Source organism: Rhinatrema bivittatum, chromosome 10, assembly GCF_901001135.1.
Source record: "Rhinatrema bivittatum chromosome 10, aRhiBiv1.1, whole genome shotgun sequence".
NCBI classification, from domain to species: domain Eukaryota; kingdom Metazoa; phylum Chordata; class Amphibia; order Gymnophiona; family Rhinatrematidae; genus Rhinatrema; species Rhinatrema bivittatum.
Window position 1 is genome coordinate 117,394,337 of NC_042624.1, and position 6,000 is coordinate 117,400,336.

Sequence of the window (6,000 nt, forward strand, 5' to 3'; positions counted from 1 at the left end):
GAGAGTGAGAGGCTTGAAGGTGATGTACTCACACAGCGGTTCCACACAGGAGATGGCACTAAGGCTGGAAACGGAGGCAGACCCTCGAGGAGCGAGTACCTGATCCCTGAGAGCTGAGAGGCTTGAAGGTGATGTACTCACACAGCGGTTCCACACAGGAGATGGCACTAAGGCTGGAAACGGAGGCAGGCCCTTGAGGAGTGAGTACCTGATCCCTGAGAGCTGAGAGGCTTGAAGGTGATGTACTCACACAGCGGTTCCACACAGGAGATGGCACTAAGGCTGGAAACGGAGGCAGGCCCTTGAGGAGTGAGTACCTGATCCCTGAGAGCTGAGAGGCTTGAAGGTGATGTACTCACACAGCGGTTCCACACAGGAGATGGCACTAAGGCTGGAAACGGAGGCAGGCCCTTGAGGAGTGAGTACCTGATCCCTGAGAGCTGAGAGGCTTGAAGGTGATGTACTCACACAGCGGTTCCACATAGGAGATGGCACTAGGGCTGGAACGGAGGCAGGCCCTCGAGGAGTGAGTACCTGATCCCTGAGAGCTGAGAGGCTTGAAGGTGATGTACTCACACAGCGGTTCCACATAGGAGATGGCACTAGGGCTGGAACGGAGGCAGGCCCTCGAGGAGCGAGTACCTGATCCCTGAGAGGCTTGAAGGTGATGTACTCACACAGCGGTTCCACGTAGGAGATGGCACCAGGGCTGAACGGGGGCAGGCCCTCGAGGAGCGAGTACCTGATCCCTGAGAGGCTTGAAGGTAATGTACTCACACAGCGGTTCCACGTAGGAGATGGCACCAGGGCTGGAACGGAGGCAGGCCCTCGAGGAGCGAGTACCTGATCCCTGAGAGGCTTGAAGGTAATGTACTCACACAGCGGTTCCACGTAGGAGATGGCACCAGGGCTGGAACGGAGGCAGGTCCTCGAGGAGTGAGTACCTGATCCCTGAGAGCTGAGAGGCTTGAAGGTGATGTACTCACTCAGCGGTTCCACGTAGGAGATGGCACCAGGGCTGAACGGAGGCAGGCCCTCGAGGAGCGAGTAACTGATCCCTGAGAGCTGAGAGGCTTGAAGGTGATGTACTCACACAGCGGTTCCACGTAGGAGATGGCACCAGGGCTGGAACGGGGGCAGGCCCTCGAGGAGCGAGTACCTGGTTCCAGGGAAACAGCTCTGAGGTGAAGATGGCAGTACTCACTGGTGTTGAAGATAGCAAATCCTTCCAGGCAGAAGAGAAGGTAGGAGCAGGCAGCGAGTCAGGGAACATGGGCCCTCGAGGAGCGAGTACCGGTTTCCTGATAGCGACCTGGAAAGCAAGTGAGGCCCCTGAGGGGCAGGTACCCCGTTAAGAGTCCAATGGAAGATTGGAGAGACAGAGTAGCTGGGTATGGAGAGCGAATCCCATCCGTAAGATCAGCCCTTGCTAACTCAAAGGCTAGCAAACAACATAGGCTTTAAATATCCGGGCAGCGTGACGTCATCACAGGGGGACGCCCCTGAGGTTTGCGCCAAGTAGGAAATAAGAGTGAGGGCCACGCGTGCACCCTAAGGTAGAAGCGGAGCATGGCGGGAGGCAGTGCCCAAGCCGGTCCGGGGACACCAGAGAGGACGGCAGGCAGACGCCACGGCAGCCAGGCGTCCATCCATAGCGAGAGGAGGTGCAAAGAAAGAAAGGTAGGCGGAGTGAAGCTGTCGGGAAGGTTGCAACAGATGAATCCATTTCAGTGGCCCAATGTAGGAATTATCTATGTGGGCTTTCAAGATCCCAGACATCCCTTCTCATGAACAAATACATTCAAAGCTTCACACCAGGCGGTAATGATACAGCAGCGGACAACACCGCGGACACGGCAAAATTGTTACTGTTGGAAATATGATCTTTCACTTCCTTAGACTGGAGGGCATTGATTTGTGTACAAAACTCTTATGTGTTTATGCTGAGAAGCTGTGTCTATTCTAAGTAAATGTGACAGATAATTTTGGCCAACTTAATCAATCTTATTTTATGCTGCTGTTTTTTTTCTGTGATGCGCTTAACACCAAGAATGATGTGGTGAGAGAAGCAGTTAAAACTCAAAAGAAGACAGAAGACATGTAAGGCATTAACATTTTGGGAACTAAATTAGGAACATTAAAAGGATGATGCAGATCTCTCGTTTTGGGCTGATGTGCCAGGTTTGCTTTCAAGCAAACACCAATCATCTCGCCTGAGAAAGCCTGGGTGAAACGGACGCGTTATTAAACAGTATACAAGCAGTTCTTAGGGGTATGGCTGAACTAAGAATAAAGCTGCTGGATTGTGGTTTGACGTCCGTAGAGGTAACGCAGAAACACAAAATACGACAGTGGGCCAGCCATCACAAGGCCGCCTTAGACCGCAGGGGATCTCTGGCTTTCCAACGGGGATCAAAACTCTTTCATTTTACATTTTTCTCAGGTTTGTTACCGCTGCCCATTTCCTGCTCTGATACTGCCCCCTTGCAATGAATGTATTTGCTGTGTAGGCTCCCAGGCTTATCGAGGTGTTCTGGGGAGATGAGAAATCAGGAAAGTTATTGAACTCTGTTTGTATTTATTGTCTTCTAGGACATCATTAAAATGGACCAACAATCTTGTGCTGGGCCACGGAGTGAGGCAGACGGTGAATACGATACGGGAAGTGGCAGCAGCCGACACGTCAGTGGCATTAACAGTAACCCCAGCGAAAGCTGTAAGATCAGAATGAAAGCGTGATGTGCTTATAGCCCAGAACCTCACGTGGCTTTTAAACTAAGCAAGAACGAAAGCAGAGCTAAGACAGCCAATCCGGACTGTGATTGTGAACGTTTTTCTGATCATTTTATTCCGGTGCTCGTCCAAGCTTTTTTTTTTTTTCTAAACACACTGAAATCCCGTTTAATGCTCTCGGTGAAGGCAGTCCTCTGCGGGTAAACATTTGGCATCTGCAGGTGGTCGGTAATGGGCTTTTAATTTATTTAACAATTGGTAAACAAATATTTCCTCTTGTAATTAATGTAGCCCCTTGCGTGTCCCTTGGCGGAAGGCCACAGTCATAGAAGGATGTGTTCTATACAGCAGGGGCGGGCTGGCGCGTCGGGATGAGGCCTTGCAGCCCTTGGGTTAGAAGACCACTGCTGTGAGAACTGCCCAGATCTTTACATGCCCAGTTGGTCTCAGCAAGACGCCATTAGCTTACAGTGGCAAGTGAAAAGAGCCCCATCTGGGGCTTACAGAACACAAATCTGCCAGCCCTTGATTCGCAGGCTGGGGACATCTGCACAGAAGGGAGGGATCGTTGGTAGATGCTTCCCTATTAAAGAAGAAAGCAAAGCACGGTCATCTTAAACTCTTCTTCACCAGCCATATGTGCATAAAGTATTAGCAGCAGCAGCAGTAAATCTGGGGCCAAGCACCAGCCCTGATGTGTGGATTGTGGTGTGTGTGCATGGCCCTACGATAGGGAAATCAGAAAGGTGAGTTGGAAGGAAAATGCACTCCTCCCTCAGCAGTGGGTGTTTTAAAGCAAGGTTCCTGTAACTCTCTCTCTGCCACATATATCTTCATGCATCTTTCTCCCTAGGAATCTGTAAGCAGGCATAGACCCATTCACCATACTTCTCCCAGGATGTCGTTGGCAATGAAGGGGAAGGTTAGAGCAGGTGCAGTTTGCAGGTGAAGATGAAATTTGTCAAAAGACGGAAAGATTCTCTAAGAGCAGAGCATTTCTCTGATTGGCAGGGCTAGGACGAGGGACGAGTGCCAAGATGTCTGTCAGCTTTCTGGCTGCTTGTCTGCAAAACAGCTTTGGATATCTCAGATGCTGGTATGAGACACGTAGATGCCAAACTCATGACAATACGTTAACCCGCTCACCAAGGGAAATGTCAGTGGAATACGCAAAAGAGGATAAATTAATTGAAAAAAAAACAAACCCACCAGCAATAATTTGTAGAAACATTTCAGATCTGGGAAGTGAGACAGTTTGTTTCTGATCTGTCCTCTCAACAAACAAGGTAATAATTTCACTTTTTCAAATTCGGTTCACTGATTTCCGCTTTCCTGTACGTTTTTCTTTCCAAAATATACTTAGGGTAGCAGTGGGAGGCAGGTGCATTTGAATATAACTCCCTAAGTCAACCCCGCTGGCACGAACACAGGAGCATCAGTGGGGAAAACTGAAAGCCTTAAAATACAGACACGTGTCCAAAATCTGAGCCAGGTCCGGGCCCGGCAGAAAAGGCGTGAATGGCCCAGCGCAAACCCTATACAGTTCAGAGTTCCGGTACTGGTCAGTGGGAAAATGTACACGAGTACAGTGCAGTAACCCCGCCACCACATCTAACTCCTATCTGAAGACGGGGCCTGGGAGGTTCTCCAAAGCTCACCTGCAGCACAGGTATCAGAGCCCGAAGAGCATCCAGCAGGATGCAGCAGGACATGCAGGAGGGGAAGGCTGAAAGGAAGGGGCTGTAATGGGACGTTCTGCCGTAGGTGCTGTCGCATTTAGAGCAGCGCTACCAGCTCGGGCTGACAAGGCATCAGCTTGCCCCAGGCTTGTTTCCTGATTCCACTGCCTCGTCTCTTATTTTTGTCCTAATCTATTTTAGTTTAGGCCAACAGCGTGGAATAAGCATTCTTTACTATTGCCACGCTCTTGGTTATGCAAGCCATTCTTCCCACCCCGAACTCATTCCTGAGTTGCCGATGGCATGCGCGCCCTTTCCGTGCGGCAGGGCGACGGCTACGTTGGGCTCTGAAGGCGGCCGGCACAGACGGCGGTGCCAAGGTTCCCGCAGGCGGATGTCACCGTGCAGGAACGAAGGGGGTTGCCAACTCATTCCATGCCAGACTATTCCAGTCCTGGATTTACCCTGCCTGAATGCATGGATTTGCAGTTCTGATAGGGAAATCAATGGGACGATCCAGGCAGTAGGGTGCAGCTAGGACTGGGTTAGACTCCTCCTTTTGGCATGGGGCCAGGTGGGAACCCTAGCAGGAACCTTCCAGAGAGAGGGCAAAAAAAAAATCCTTAATGACTGCGCAGGGAAGGGAAGCTGGAGATCGCACAGTGTCTGCGGGAAGGGTGCGCGCATGGGAAAAACTCTCATTTTCTTTGTCGATTTCATTGCTATTTTTATAAATCTCCTTTTTTTGTGTTTTAGCGAATGCTAAAATGAAAAAAAAAAGACTTTGTTAGTCTTCTTGTGTGAGGTGCTTTTAGATGAACAATCACACAAAAACGAAACGTGATTACCCTTTGGTTTAAAAACAAAAGTGTTTTCTTAGTCTGTGGTGAAGCAGGAGGAAAACGAAACGAACAGACGAGACGCGCCTTCCGGTTCTTATCCATCTTTCCGCAGACAGGAAGTAAAGCAGAGAGCGAGGAAAGGGAAGCACCTCATGGCTCTGGCTTAATGCAGGAACGCATTACTCTGGCTGCTTTAAGAGATTGGGGTCAGAGCAAAGCGCAAACGGGGATCTCAGATTCTCTGGAAGGAAAAATGGTTCTAAATGAGCTTAACACCAGTATTAAGAATACTAAAGACCAATTTTATTCTCTCCGTAACTAAGCTGTAGTGCATGCAGATGGGGCCTTGAAAGCTGTTTTATTTATTTTTATTTTTTTTAAATGTTTCATATATCTTATCATTTTTTGGTGATGTTGGGTTGCCAGGACAACATTTAACATTACAAACAGGCCAATAAATCATGTTTGCATCGATAAAAGAATAGAAAATATTACCTTAAAGCAGCCTCAGGAGCAAAATTCTTAAAACTAGCAAAGTTGTACAGGCAAAAATATTTCCTTTGGTTTTTGTTTATTTTAGTGTGTGCTGCTTGCAAAATTTACTGCACGCTAATGCGTCTGGCATGTTCACCACTGTGGCCGCATTCTTAAAAGAGCAACAAGGACCTAGTCAGTAACCCTTCTCGTAAACAGGCCAATACAGTAAAAGTCGCGGGAGAGTAGGCGAGCGCCCGCTCTCCTGTGCG